Here is a 16,509-nt window from a genome sequence, read left to right on the forward strand (position 1 = left end):
AACCAATAGTTCTAGCATCCTTTCTTTTTTTAAAAGTTTAATTAAAAATTTAAGATCCATAAATTAAGAAATCAACACTTTAGCATTTCCCTTACAATGCAGTTACATGATTGCCTTTTCAATTTGTTCAAATATTTTTTTCTTTTATTTCCAGTTGACATGTAATAATTGTACATGTTCATGGGATATAGCATGATATTTCCATACATGTATACAATATGTAATAATCAAATCTGGGTAGTTAGCATATCCATTATTTCAAACACTTATCATTTCTTTATGTCATGAATGTTCAAAATCCTCTCTTCTACCATTTTGAAAATATACATTAGACTGACAGGGATCTGGCAAGATGGCCAAATAGAAACAGCTCCAGTCTGCAGCTCCCAGGAAGACCAATACAGAAGATGGGTGATTTCTGCATTTCCAACTGAGGTACACTGTTCATCTCATTCGGACTTGTTAGTCAGTGGGTGTAGCCCATGGAGGGCAAGCAGAAGCTGGGTGGGGTGTTGCCTCACCCGAGAAGTGAAGGGGGCTTGGGAACACTCTCCCCTAGCCAAGGGAAGCCATGAGGGACTGTGCTATGAGGGACAGTGCTATCTGGCCCAGATACTATGCTTTTCCCATGGTTTTTGCAACCCACAGACCAGGAGATTCCCTCGGGTGTCTACACAACCAGGACCTTGGGTTTCAAGCACAAAACTGGGCGACTGGGCAAACACAGAGCCAGCTGCAGGAGATTTTTTTTCCGTACCTCAGTGGTGCTTGAACCCAAGTGAAACAGAACTGTTCACTCCCCTGGAAAGGGAGCTGAAGCCAGGAAGCCAAGTGGTCCTGCTCAGTGGGTCCCACCCCCATGGAGCTCAGCAAACTAAGATCCACTGGCTTGAAATTCTCACTGCCAGCACAGCAGTCTGAAGTCAACCTGGGATGCTGGAGCTTGGTGCAGGGAGGTATGCCTGCCATTACTGAGGCTTGAGTAGGTAGTTTTCCCATCACAGTGTAAACAAAGCCACCAGGAAGTTCAGACTGGGTGGAACCCACCACAGCTTGGCAAAGCAGCTGTAACCAGACTGCCTCTCTAGATTCCTCCTCTCTGGGCAGGGCATCTCTGAAAGAAAGGCAGCAGCCCCAGTCAGGGGCTTATAGATAAAACTCACATCTCCCTGTGACAGAGCGCTTTGGGGCAGGGGTGGCTGTGGGCACAGCTTCAGCAGACTTAAACATTCCTGCCTGTTGGCTCTGAAGACAGTAGCAGATCTCCCAACACAGTACTCGAGCTCTGCTAAGGAACAGTCTGCCTCCTCAAGTGGGTGCCTGACACCCATGCCTCCTGACTGGGAGACACCTCCCAGCAGGGGTCAACAGACACCTCATATGGGAGAGCTCTGGCTGGCATCTGGCGGGTGCTTCTCTGAAGATGAAGTTTCCAGAGGAAGGAGCAGGCAGCAATCTTTGCTGTTCTTCAGGCTCCACTTGTGATACCCAGGCAAACAGGGTTTGGAGCGGACCTCCAGCAAACTCCAGTAGATCAGCAGAGGGGCCTGACCGTTAGAAGGAAAACTAACAAACAGAAAGCAATAACATTAACGTCAACAAAAAGGATGCCCATGCAAAAACCCCATCCAAATGTCATTAGCATCAAAGATCAAAGATAGATAAATCCATGCAGATGAGGAAAAACCAGCACAAAAATGCTGAAAATTCCAAAAACCAGAACACCTCTTCTCTTCCAAAGGATCACAACTCCTTCCCAGCAAGGGAACAAAACTGGATGGAGAATGAGTTTGACAAATTGACAGAAGTAGACTGCAGAAGGTGGGTAACAACAAACTCCTCTGAGCTAAAAGAGCATGTTCTAACCCAATGCAAGGAAGCTAAGAACCTTGAAAAAAGGTTACAAGAATTGCTAAGTTTAGAGAACATAAATGACCTGATGGAGCTGAAAAACACAGCACGAGAACTTCGTGAAGCATACACAAGTATCAATAGCTGAATAGATCAAGCAAAAGAAAGGATATCAGAGATTGAAGATTAACTTAATGAAATAAAGCATGAAGACAAGATTAGAGAAAAAAGAATGAAAAGGAACAAACAAAGCCTCCAAGAAATATGGGATTATGTGAAAAGACCGAACCTACGATTGATTAGTGTACCTGAAAGTGACAAAGCAAATGGAACCAAGTTGGAAAACACACTTCAGGATGCCATTCAGGAGAACTTCCCCAGCCTAGCAAGACAGGCCAACATTCAAATTCAGGAAATACAGAGACCACCATAAAGACACTCCTCGAGAAGAGCAACCCCAAGACACATAATTGTCAGATTCACCAAGGTTGAAATGAAGGAAAAAATGTTAAGGTCAGCCAGAAAGGTCAGGTTACCTACAAAGGGAAGCCCATCAGACTAACAGTGATCTTTCTGTAGAAATCCTACAATGCAGAAGAGAATGGGGGACCAACATTCAACACTCTTAAAGAAAAGAATTTTCAACCTGGAATTTCATATCCAGCCAAACTAAGCTTCATAAGCAAAGGAGAAATAAAATCCCTAACAGACAAGCAAATGCTGAGAGATTTTGTCACCTGCCTTACAAGAGCTCCTGAAGGAAGCACTAAATATGGAAAGGAAAAACTGGTACCAGCTGCTGCAAAAACATACCAAAAGATAAAGACCAATGACACCATGAAGAAACTACATCAACTAATGTGCAAAATAACCAGCCAGCATCATGATGACAGGATCAAATTCACACATAACAATATTAACCTTAAATGTAAATGGCCTTAATGCCCCCAGTGAAAAGACACAACATGGCAAATTGGATACAGAGTCAAGACCCATCAGTGTGGTGTATTCAGGAGACACATCTCATGTGCAAAGACACAAATAGGCTCAAAATAAAGGGATATAGGAATATTTACCAAGCAAATGAAGAGTGAAAAAAAAAAAAAAGCATGGGTTGCAATCCTAGTCTCTGACAAAATAGACTTTAAACCAACAAAGATCAAAAAAGAAGAAGATCATGACATAATTGTAAAGGGATCAATGCAAGAAGAAAAGCTAACTATCCTAAATATACATGCATCCAATACAGGAGCACCCAGATTCATAAAGCAAGTTCTTACAGACCTACAAAGGACTTAGACCCCCCACACAATAATAGTGGGAGACTTTAACACCCCACCGTCAATATTAGATCAACGGGACACAAAATTACCAAGGATATTCAGGACTTGAACTCAGCTCTGGACAAAGCAAACCTAATAGACATCTACAGAACTCTTCACCCCAAATCAACAGAATATACATTATTTTCAACACATCGCACTTATTCTAAAATTGACCACATAACTGGAAGTAAAACACTCCTCAGCAAATGCAAAAGAACGGAAATCATAACAGTCTCTCAGACCACAGTGCAATCAAATTACAACTCAGGATTAAGAAACTCACTCAAAACTGCACAACTATGTGGAAACTGAAAAATCTGCTCCTGAATGACTACTGGGTAAATAACCAAATTAAGGCAGAAATAAATAAGTTATTTGAATCCAATGAGAACAAAGACACACGTACCAGAATCTCTGGGACACAGCTAAAGCAGTGTGTAGAGGGAAATTTGCAGCACTCAATGCCCACATTAGAAAGCAGGAAAGATCTAAAATCGACACTCTAACGTGACGATGAAAAGAACTAGAGAAGCAAAGCAAACAAATTCAAAATCTAACAGAAGACAAGAAATAACTAAGATGAGAGCAGAACTGAGGGAGATAGAGACGCAAAAAAACCTTCAAAAAATCAGTGAATCCAGGAGCTGGTTTTTTGAAGAGACCAACAAAATAGACCACTAGCCAGACTAATAAAGAAGAAAAGAGAGAAGAATCAAATAGACAAAATAAAAAGATGATGAAGGAGATATCACCACTTATCCCACAGAAATGCAAGCTACCATCAGAGAATACTATAAACACCTCTATGCAAATAAACTAGAAAATCCAGAAGAAATGGATAAATTCCTGGACACATGCACCCTCCCAAGACTAAACCAGCAAGAAGTCAAATCCCTGAATAGACCAATAACAAGTTCTGAAATTGAGGCAGTGATTAATAGCCTACCAAAAAAAAAAAAAAAAAAAAAAAAAGCCCAGGACCAGATGGATTCACAGCCGAATTCTACCAGAGGTACAAAGAAGATCTGGCACCATTCCTTCTGAGAATATTCCAAACAACCGAAAAAGAGAGACTCCACCCTAACTCTTTTTATGAGGCCAGCATCATCCTGATACCAAAGCCTGGCAGAGACACAACAAAAAAAAGAACATTTCAGGCCAATATCCCTGATGAACATCAGTGCAAAAATCCTCAATAAAATACTGGCTAAAGGAATCCAGCAGCACATAAAAAGCTTATCCACCAAAAATCAAGTTGGCTTCATCCCTGGGATGCAAGGCTGGTTCAACATGTGCAAGTTAATAAATGTAATCCATCACATAAACAGAACCAATGACAAAAACCAAATGATTATTTCAATAGATGCAGAAAAGGCCTTTGATAAAATTCAACACCCCTTCATGCTAAAAACTCTCAATAAACTAGGTATTGATGGAGTGTATCTCACAATAACAAGAGGTATTCATGACAAACCCATAGCTAATATCATACCAAATGGGCAAAAGCTGGAAGCATTCCCTTTGAAAACCAGCACAAGACAAGGATGCCCTCTCTTACCACTCCTATTCAACACAGTATTGGAAGTTCTGGCCAGGGCAATCAGGCAAGAGAAAGATATAAAGAGTATTCAAATAGGAAGATAGGAAGTCAAATTGTCTCTGTTTGCAGATGACATGATTGTATATTTAGAAAACCCCATCATCTCAGCCCCAAAACTCCTTAAGCTGATGAGCAACTTCAGCCAAGTCTCAGGATACAAAATCAACGTGCAAAAATCACAAGCATTCCTATACACCAATAATAGACAGAGAGCCAAATCATGAGTGAACTCCCATTTGCAATTGTTACAAAGAGAATAAAGTACCTAGGAATACAACTGACAAGGTACATGAAGGACTTCTTCCAGGAGAACTACGAATCATTACTCAAGAAAATAAGAAAGGACACAAATAAATGGAAAAACATTCCATGCTCATGGATAGGAAGAATGAATATCATGAAAATGGCCATACTGCCCAAAGTAATATACAGATTCAATGCTATTCCCATCAAGCTACCATTGGCTTTCTTCACAGAATTAGAAAAAAACTTTAAATTTCATATGGAACCAAAAATAACACTGTATAGCCAAGAAAATCCTAAGCAAAAAGAACAAAGCTGGAGGCATCATGCTACCTGACTTCAAACTATACTACAAGGCTACAGAAACCAAAACAGCATAGTACTGGTACCAAAACAAATATATAGACCAATGGAACAGAAGAGAGACCTCAGAAATAACACCACACAGCTACAACCATCTGATCTTTGACAAACCCGACAAAAACAAGCAATGGGGAAAGGATTCTCTATTTGATAAATGGCGTTGCAAAAACTGGCCAGCCATATGCAGAAAGCTGAAACTAGATCCCTTCGTTACACCTTATACAAAAATTAACTCAAGATGGATTAAAGACATAATGTAAGACCTAAAATCCTAGAAAAAAACCTAGGCAATACCATTCAGGACAGAGGCATGGGCAAAGACTTCATGACTAAAACAACAAAAGCAATGGCAATGAAAGCCAAAATCAACAAATGGAATCTAATTAAACTAAAGAGCTTGTGCACAGCAAAAGAAACTATCATCAGAGTGAACAGGCAACCTACAGAATGGGAGAGAAGTATTGCAATCTATCCATCTGACAAAGGACTAATATCCAGAATTCACAAGGAATTTAAACAAATTTACAAGAAAAAACCAAACAACCCTGTCAAAAAAATGGGCCAAGGATATGGACAGACAATTCTCCAGAGAAGACATTTATGTGGCCAACAAACACATAAAAAAAGCTCATCATCACTGGTCATTAGAGAAATGCAAATCAAAACCACAAGGAGATACCATCTCATACCAGTTAGAACGGCGATCATTACAAAGTCAGGAAAACAACAGATACTGGAGAGGATGTGAAGAAATAGGAATGCTTTTACACTGTTGGTGGGAGTGTAAATTAGTTTATCCATTGTGGAAGACAGTGTGGCGATTCCTTAAGGATCTAGGACGAGAAATACCATTTGACCAAGCAATCCAATTACTGGGTATATACCCAGGGGATTATAAATCATTCTACTATAAAGATATATGCACACATACATTTACTGCAGTACTATTTAGGATAGCAAATACTTGGAACCAACTCAAATGCCCATCAGTGACAGACTGGATAAAGAAAATGTGGCAAAAATACACCATGGGATCCTATACAGCCATAAAAAGGATGAGTTCATGGCTTTTGCAGGGATACAGATGAAGCTGGAAACCATGATTCTCAGCAAAGTAACACAGGAACAGAAAACCAAACACCACGTGTTCTCACTCATAAGTGGGAGCTGAACAATGATAACACATGGACACGGGGAGGGAAACATCACACACCTGGGCATGCCAAGGGGTAGGGGGCAAGGGGAGGGATAGCATTAGGAGAAATTCCTAATGCATGCGAGGCTTAAAACCTAGATGACGGGTTGATGGGTGTAGCAAATCACCATGGCACATGTATACCTATGTAACAAACCTGAACGTTCAGCACATGTATCCCAGAACTTAAAGTATAATAAAGAAAAAAAAATGTAAAAAACCACAAATGAACAAATAAAAAAAGAAAATATAAACTAAATTATCATTAACCATATTCACCTAACAGTGCTACAGAACACTAGAACTTATTCCTCCTGTCTAGCTGTCATTTTATATCCATTAACCAACCTCTCCTTAGCCTCCTCCCTCTCCAATCCTTCTTAGCCTCTAATAACCACTATTCTACTCTTTACTTCCACAAGCTCAATTTAACTGTTTCTTGAAAAGACTACTCTTTGCTCATTGAGTTGTTTTGGTTCCTTTGCCAAAAATCAATGAACCATAAATGTAAAGGTTTATTTCTGAACAATTCTATTCTATTGATCTATGTCTATCCTCAGCAAGTATCACACTGTCTTGATTACTATAGCTTTGTAGTAAGTTTTGAAGTTGAAAAATGTAAGTTCTATAGTTTTGTTCTTCTTTTTCAAGATTTTTTGACTCTTCTGCGTCTCCTTCATTTCTATATGAATATTTGGATGAGTTTGCCAATTTCTGTAAAAAAAAAATCCATCTGGGTTTTTTAAATCAAGATTTTGTTGAATCCAAGATCAATTTGTGAAGTATTGCCATTTTAACAATAGTAAGCCTACTGATCTATGCGCATGCATCTGCTTTGTTGAATATATTCATTGGAAATTCTTCTCCAGCAATTCTGTTCCACAGTTTACTTTCATTCACTTCAAATTATTTCATATTCATCTAACAGATTTTAAAACTTTAATATTTTGAGAATAATCATATAGTATTTTCATGACACCTCTACTTATAATTTTTCATTTTTATTGAGTGTCCACTATGTTCTCTGCATGTTGTTAAGCATTCCTGATTTTAGTAATGAGTCTTCTCATTCTTCTGGTCTAGTTAAAGGTTTGTTGATTTTGTTGATCTTTTAAAAGAACCAACTTTTAGTTTCATTGATTTTTTTGTATTTCCTATTCCCTAGTTCATTAATTTCTGCTCTAATCTTTATTATTTCCTTCCTTCTGCCTGCTCTAGGTTTAGTTGGCTCTTTTTTCCCCAGTGTCTTAACGTGGAAAGTAAGGCTATTGACTTGAGATCTTTCTTCTCTTTTGATGTAGGCATTTATAGCTATAAATTTGCCTCTGATAGCTGCTTTAGCTGCATCCCATCAGTTGATAGACTGTGTTTCATTTTCAGTCATCTCAAATTATTTTCTAATTTCCTTGTAATTTCTTATTTGATCCACTGGTTATTTAGGCATATAAGTTCATTTAAGTGTAAAGTTCAATAATTTAATTATGGAAGGGAGAAATTCCAATTTCTCTGCAAATCAAAACCACAATGTGGTACCATCTCACAGCAGTCAGAACAGTTATTCCTGGAATGTCAAAAAATAACAGATGCTGGCAAGTTTGCTAATATGGTTTGGCCGTGTGCCCACCCAAATTTCATCTTGAACTGTAACTCCCACAATTCCCATATGTTGTGGGAGAAACTCTGTGGGAGGTGATTAAACTACAGGGGCGGGTCTTTCCTGTGCTGTTCTTGTGATAGTGAATGAGTCTCATGAGGTCTGATGGTTTTAAACATGGAAGTTTCTCTTCACAAGCTCTCTCTTTGCCTGCCACCATCCATGTAAGATGTAACATGCTCCTCCTTGCCTTCCACCATGATTGTGAGGCTTCCCCAGCCACATGCAACTGTGAGTTCTCCATTAAACCTCTTTCCTTTGCAAATCACCCTGTCTCAAATATGCCTTTATTAGCAGGGGGAAAATGGACTAATATAGTTGTGGAGGAAAGGGAACATTTAAACACTGTTGCAGGGAGTATAAATTAGTTCAACCATTGTGGAAAGCAGTGTGGTGATTCCTCAAACAGCTAAAAACAGAAATACCACTTGAACTAACCATCCCATTACTGGGTATATACCCAAAGGAATATAAATCATCCTATCATAAAGACAGATGTACATGTAAGTTCACTGTAGCACTATTCACAATAGCAAAGACATGGAATCAACCTACATGACTGATTGGATAAAGAAAATGTGGTAAATATGGCCAGATGTGGTAGCTCACACCTGTAATCCCAGAACTTTGGGAGGCCGAGGCAGGTAGATCACCTGAGGTCAGGAGTTTGAGATCAGCCTGACCAACATGGTAAAACCTTGTTTCTAATAAAAATACAAAAATTAGCTGGGCATGGTGGCAAACACCTATAATCTCAGATACTTGGGAGGCTGAGGCAGGAGAATCACTTGAACTTGAGAGGTGGAGATTGCAGTGAGCCAAGATCATGCCACTGCACTCCAGCCTGGTTGACAGAGCAAGAATCTGTCTAAAAAAATGTGGTAAACATACACCATGGAATATTATGCAGCCACACAAAGAATGCGATCATGTCCTTTGTAGGAACATGGATGGAGCAAGAGGTCATTATTCTTAGCAAACTAACACAGGAACAGAAAACCAAGTACCACATGTTCTCACTTATAAGTGGGAGCTAAATAGTGAGAACCTATGGAAGAAAGAGAGTACAACAGACACTGGGGCCTACCTGAGGTAAGAGAGTGAGAGAAGGGAGAGGATTAGAAGAAAAAAACTATTGGGTACCAGGCTTAGTATCTGGGTGTTGAAATAATTTGTACAACAAACTCTTGTGACAGAAGTTTACCTACATAACAAACCTTCACATGTAACCCTGAACCTAAAATAAACATTTTTTAAAAAAGAAAAACATCAATTTGTCATCTGCTAGGTTTTGATTTTTTGTTAATGAGTCATTTGGATTCAGTAAATAAATGTACTTGCTGTACTTAGTTCATTTCCACTTCTTCACCTTTGTACCTGCTCCTCCAGCTTTAATATGCACACAGGTTGTCTCGGAATTTTGCTAAAATGCAGATTCTGCAGGTCTGGTGCAGGCCCTGAGATTTCACATTTATTACAAATTCCCAAGTGCTGCTGATTCTGATGTTGCTAGTTTGGTGAATCCTTTTGAGTAGGAAGGCTCTATGCAACTACTTGGAATGCCCTTCTCAATTATTCTCTGTGATTAGGCTCAAAATGGTCCTTTCCCCAAAAGCTCCTGCACTTTGTCCCTCTATATATCCTTTTCTAGAACCTCTAACATCCTTCTCATACCCTTTATTAGTACTTGCCCTATTCTTTTAATCATTTCTTTATATAGTGTTTTCTGCCAAAGGACTATGAGACTAAGGAGAGCAGGGTTTACTTCTCTTCATAACTTTGTGCCTCAGTGTCTGAGGGTTCAGACTAGTGGCTTATTAATTATCCTCTGAATGGATTATAATAGCTAACACTTTTTTTCTACAAAAGAAAGAGGTGTATTGGACTTACAGTTCCACATTACTGGGGAGAACTCACAATTTGGGCAGAAGGCAAGGAGAAGCAAATCACATCTTACATGGATGGCAGCAGGCAAAGAGAGGTCTTGTGCAGAGAAACTCCCATTTTTAAAACCATCAGATCGCATGACACCCATTCATATAGAAGCTAACACTTTTTTTTTCTTTTTTTAACATTAGTTAATTTTATTTTGAACTTTTTAAAATATATTTTAAGTTCTAGGGTACATGTGCACAATGTGCAGGTTTGTTACATATGTATACATGTGAAGCTAACACTTTTTGTTTGTCAACTACATGCCAGTACAGCGTCAAGTGCTCTGCAGATGTCATCTCATTTAATCATCACACCAGCCCTATGAGGACGGTCTCATTATTATCCTCATTTTGCATACGGGCACTGAAAATCTTATTTGTGTTCATGATTAGCTTAATTTGTTTCTGATTCTTTTAGAAAATTAACTCAGTCTAATTTAACTACACAGAACAAATCTGTGGGGGAATCTAATATATGGTGCATTTTATTTGCATGTATTATGACAGCCAAATCAAAAACAGAGAAACAGCAAAATACTCTTTCCTTTTATGCCTGCATGGGATACTGAAACAGGTGGACAGCAACACTGATGCTGTTTTTCTTGCCCTGCCCTCACCTGTGGTCAGTGTGTTCCTGTGTGGTCAGTGCATTTGTCTACAGCTCGGTCTCCTGCCTTCAGCTTCCTCTCTTCTATGCACCCTCTAAAATATGTATTAGATCATGCCACTGCCTACAATTTTCTCTGACTTATAGGTGCCCTATATGATAATGTCTAAACTCCCTAAGGCAGGTTAAAATTTTCCTCTCAGCAAATTGTCTAGCATCTCCTCCTTCTATCTCCTTTACACACACTATACTTCTTGAGTCTAGAATGACTAGTAATTCCCCAGACATGGCAAGCTTTTACTTCTTTGAGTCTTGCACATTTTCTTCCCACCGCCTTCAGTATCCTTCCCCCCTGACCTGACCTGTCCCTTGCCAACTCATCCTTTAGGACCCAGCTCCTACCAGCTCCACTGAAAAATGGTCTCAGCTCCACCCTGTGCTCCAGGCTTTTCCCTCTGTGTTTCCTTAGAATTATACACATACCTCTGATATCATATAAATAGTTGCCACATTTTATCATACTAAAATATGTATCTATTCATATATTTTCATCAAAAGTTGTGAGCTCCTCCAGGGCTAGAAATGTCTTATCCTTTTATTTCCAGGACCAAACACAAAAATTAGGACTCAATGGGTATCGTTGAGTAAAAAAATTTGGTTAAAATATAAGTGGATTGGGACTAAGACACCAACTTTATCTACAACTAGCGCTCTTTCCCATTCATTACCAAAGCTCTCCAAGTATCTAATTTCTATAGCAAGTATCACATCTGCTTTGAATTAGAGTTATGTTTGTGCATGAAATTGTGAGTTCCTCTAAAGGGCTGGAGTTACAGCACATTCATCTTCGTATCTCTCGGCTCACGTAGGGAGTGTCTTGCACATAGAAACCATTCCATGAAGGTCTGCAGAACTGAAATAAGCTTAACTAGATTCACAGGTTTTAGCCAAGTTATTATAAAGCCTCCCACTACTCTGAGGAAACAATTATCTTCAACCCAGGAGTGAGTGATCTATTGCAATGCTGTTTGATGTTTCACACTCTCACATTCCCACGGCAAGAGACATCTTTGAAACAGATGGGTGTACTGTCTGCTCTGATTACATCAGTCAACACCCGAACCAAATAACAGCCATACAATGAATGTGAAAAGAGAAGGAATCATTTTAGAATGCAGAAGTCAATTGCAGAAGTAGTAATGACTCAGAGAGCAATGCACTTGAATTTGAAACAGTGTTCATAGCTCCACTCTGTTTATCTTTTGTCGTATCATAAATGAATTTGTAGATGAACATATGAGCATGGCTCTCTTGATGATTTCTTCACATTGCAGCCTCAGACTCACTCTTTTTCTCACCATTCTGCAAGCATTTATGGAGCATCAACTAAGCATGAAGCACTATGCTAGGTACCACTACAATAAAAGATTAGGTAGGGGAAATATAGAATAAAAAAACTTTATTGGGTACTTAAAACTAATATTTTCAATTGCAAATGCAAAAAAAAATCATATGCAAACGGCCAGTGTAACACCTGTAACTGCTTTAGTCCATATGGGTTTTTAATTCAAATTTGCTGTTGGATACTGCAAAATCAATAGCTTAGATAATGATTCTAATGGTTATACATTATCAACATTTGCAGCTCTAAGACAGTGATAATTGATATTAATGTAACTGTTCCTAGGACAAAGACAAATATTAATATGGCCACTGCTTTCTTCACCAAACTCATCTCCTTCCACGCTTCTGATTTTCTCCATATACCTCAGCCACACTGGTCTTTTATTAAAAAAAATTATTATACTTTAAGTTATGGGATACATGTGCAGAACGTGCAGGTTTGTTATATAGGTATACATGTGCCATGGCAGATGGTGGTTTGCTGCACCCATCAACATGTCACCTACATTAGGTATTTCTCCTAGCCACACTGGACTTTCTTCAGAGTCTTGGAGACTTTCAGCTCCTATGACAAAGCTTGTACATGCTGTTCCCTCTGCCTTAAACATCTTATCTCCTCTTCCTTATTCACATGAGTAACTCTATTTATCCTTCATGTACCAGAGAAGTGTCACTTTCTCAGAAAAGTTTTCCCTGACCAGGTCATATCCTCCTCTCATACATCCTCCCAGCATCACAGACCTTTCCTTCAGAGCATTTATAGCAGTTACAATTTTGTAGTTGTTTTTAAAAATCTTGTCCTTATTTGCTTTTCTGGCACCTCTACTGGACTATAAGTTCATGAAGATAGGGAGACAATTTTTGTTTACTAGTGGCTTAGCAGAGTGAAGGAAAAACAGGAGTTACTCAATTTTAAAACACTGTTGAATAAGTTAATCTCAGCTCACTGTAACCTCCGCCTCCTGGGTTCAAGTGATTATCGTGCCTCAGTCTTCCCAGGAGCTGGGATTACAGATGCATGCCATCATGCCCAGCTAATTTTTTGTATTTTTAGTAGAGGTGAAGTTTTACCATGTTGCCCAGGCTGGTCTCGAACTCCTGAGCTAAGGAAATCTGCCTACTTCAGCCTCCCAAAGTGTTAGAATTACAGGCATGAGCCACTGCACCTGGCCTGATTTGCCATTTCTATATTAGTAGTTGGAAATGATTCCATGTTTGCAGATGGATATAAAAACAGTTGAATTGAATGAAAAAAACCAAACAAATTGCAGAACAGGATTGCAGGAGGAGACTGTCAAATGAATATATTCAAAGACGTAGAGTCAAAGTGGATTCTGAAAACATGAAAAATTATAAACAAGATACCCTACATTCAAAGATACTATGGATAAATTATAGGAACTTTCCCAAAAGCTGTGATGGCAAGAAAAATATAACCCTCAGACCTTTGAAACGTTAAAAAAAAAAAAAAAAAAAAAAAAAAGGAAAGCAGTGGTATAACGCAACCATCTTCACATTTATAGCAGAAATGTAGACTCCTCCTAGAATGAATCTGAAAGCCACATGAGCATGTAGCTACTTTAGAGATCAGTCAAAACTCTAACTGAATCTACCCTGGAGATTACACCTACCGATGTGAACTATGGACTAAGTGCATCAGTTATGTATGCAAGAGTGAAGTGAGGGTGTGGGCATGTGGAAATGAAACATTGTGATTAATACACCTGTCAGAAATTAGAATGCTATGCCAGTTGGTGATTTGCCTTAAGCTTCTCTCCCGGAGAGCTCATGTTGCAAAAGATGCCAGTTGTTCTACTTGACACCACCATTTGTTTTTGGTGGACCACCTAGAATTGGGTCTTAGCCTCAGCTCTGCATTGAAATAAGTAAGAAAATGTTCCTTTTTTAGGCTCAAAAGGGCCCGTGAGCCAGCATATGATGTGTATGTTCAGGTAGAATACTTAGATCAATGACAAAACTCTCCTTTATGAAAGCTTGTTGAGAACTCTTGGCTATGGGTGGGTGAGTGTTTTCCAAATGTGACTTCCAGAGTCTGCAGGGACTTGGCACAAAGAAACCTGGTTCCCTTAGCAATTACAGAACTTTTATAAAGAGTAGGCCTCAGAAAATAAGCTTGTACTCCGCAGATTTCAATGCTCAGACAGGAAGCCGTATAGGGTATTGCCATGATGTGAAGTCTCCACGCCCACGGGAACAGAATCTTGCCCTGAAATGACAGTCTGGTCTGTTTTCCTTACTCAACCGTATCCTCCATTCTTTCCTAATTCCTGGTATAATGTGCCCTCCTTGCTCTATAAGTGATGGGCTCCTCTGCAATGTGGTTCTTATAAAGAGCTTTTGATTAATTAAAGAAGAGACAGTGAGGCTTGGGTAATCAGTCATGCAATTCACCTGTTCATAACCAATTTCACGCCTGCTCTCACCCACTCAATGGCACATGGTCAGCTTCTCAAAGGTCTGGGGTGAATTTTCACACATGGGGTCTGCAGAAAATCCTCTGCATATTATGTTAGTGGTAATGTAGTTACTCAACTATATAATACTTAGTGGAATGTGTTTCATCCCAAAGGATAAAATAGAAAAATTCCTCTGGAATAAAATTTGGCAATATTAATCAAGCATCAGGAAATGATCAAAAACTTTCACACAGCATTAACACTTTGCTTTTTAAAATCTCTAAGGAAATAACTGACAAAAACTATGTGCACAAAGATACTTATTATTGTGGTTTTTATTATAGCAAAGAAATGGAAAGAAATCAAGTAACAAATAGAGGAACTGTTAAATAAAATATGGTACATCCACACTTGTGGAAATTAAGTGATTATTGTTGAAGATAGTTACACCAAGACCAGGAAGCAAACTGAAAAAAATGCTTAGGACTAATGTGAAAAAAAAAATCAGAACACAAAGTTAAATTTATATGCTGATCATAAATAATAAAATATACACATGATAAAATACAAAAAGGAAGTATATTAAATTGTTCCCGGTGGTGGGGGGGATTTAAATTGTGGAGTTGTTGTCTGTTTTTATCATTACCTTTAATACAGTCTAGTATGATTGTTTTTTAAAAAAGAGCTTTATAGAGATATAATTCACATATCAAAATGTTCACTATTTTAAAACATACAACCTAGTGTTTTTTAGCATATTCACAGAGCTGTGCAAACATCACCACTCTCTAATCCCAGAATGTTTTCATCATCCCTAAAAGAAACTTGGTATCCTTTAGTCATCACTCCCTATTTTGTTCTCCCCCTAGCCCATGGCAACCACTAGTTTATTTTCAGTCTGTGCAGACTTGCCTATTCTGAAGATCCCAAATAAGTGGAATCATACAATGTGGCCTTTGGGGTTGACTTCTTTCATTTAGCATAAGGTTTTCAAGGTTCATTCATATTGTAGCATATATCAATGCTTAATTTCTTTTATGTCAAATAATGTTCCATTTATTGGCTATACCACATTTTATTGATCTGTTTACCAGGTGATGGACATTTTGGTTATTTCCACTTATAGGCTATTATAAATAATGCTGCTAGAAACATTCAGTTTGAACTTCAAACATTCAGTTCAGGTGATTGTTTTCATTTACTACAGGTATACATCTAGGAGCAGAATTGCTGGGTCATAAGGAAACCCTGTGTTTAACTTTTTAATGTATTGCCAACCTCTTTTTCAAAGCGGTGGCACCATTTTATGATCCTGCCAGCGATGTGTGAAATTTCTGTATCTTGGCTTTGCGTGGGAAACAGTTAAATGAAAATTTCCTGAGAAAGTACAATGATGGTTAGCAAAGGCTTGGGAGGGTAGTGGGGAGAGGGGGATAAGGAGAGGATGGTTAATGGGTACAAAAATACAATTAGACAAAAGGAATAAGATCTAGTGTTAGGTAGGAAAATAGAGTGACTATAGTTAACAATAATTTGTTGTATATTTCAAAATAACTCAAAGAGGGAAACTGCAATGTTCCAATACAAAGAAATAATAAATGCTTGAGGTGATGGATAACCCAATTACCTTGATTTGATCATTACACACTGTATGTTTGTATCAAAATATCACATATACCCTATAAATATGGACAACTATTATGTGTCCATAACTAAAAATGCAAAATTATATTTAAAAAATCATTTCATGACACAAATCAAAGCTTTGAACTTGCACCCTTTGTAGACTTATAGTCAAATTGTAACTACTCAAGTGGAACAGAACCCATAACTTCCCTGTCCTTCCCTCCTTCCAACTGCTAAGAAAATAATAGAAACTCATATGGCCCGGTGGTACACTTGGATTGCCTGGGAAG

This window comes from Macaca nemestrina, chromosome 2 (assembly GCF_043159975.1).
Source record: "Macaca nemestrina isolate mMacNem1 chromosome 2, mMacNem.hap1, whole genome shotgun sequence".
In the NCBI taxonomy this organism is placed as follows: domain Eukaryota; kingdom Metazoa; phylum Chordata; class Mammalia; order Primates; family Cercopithecidae; genus Macaca; species Macaca nemestrina.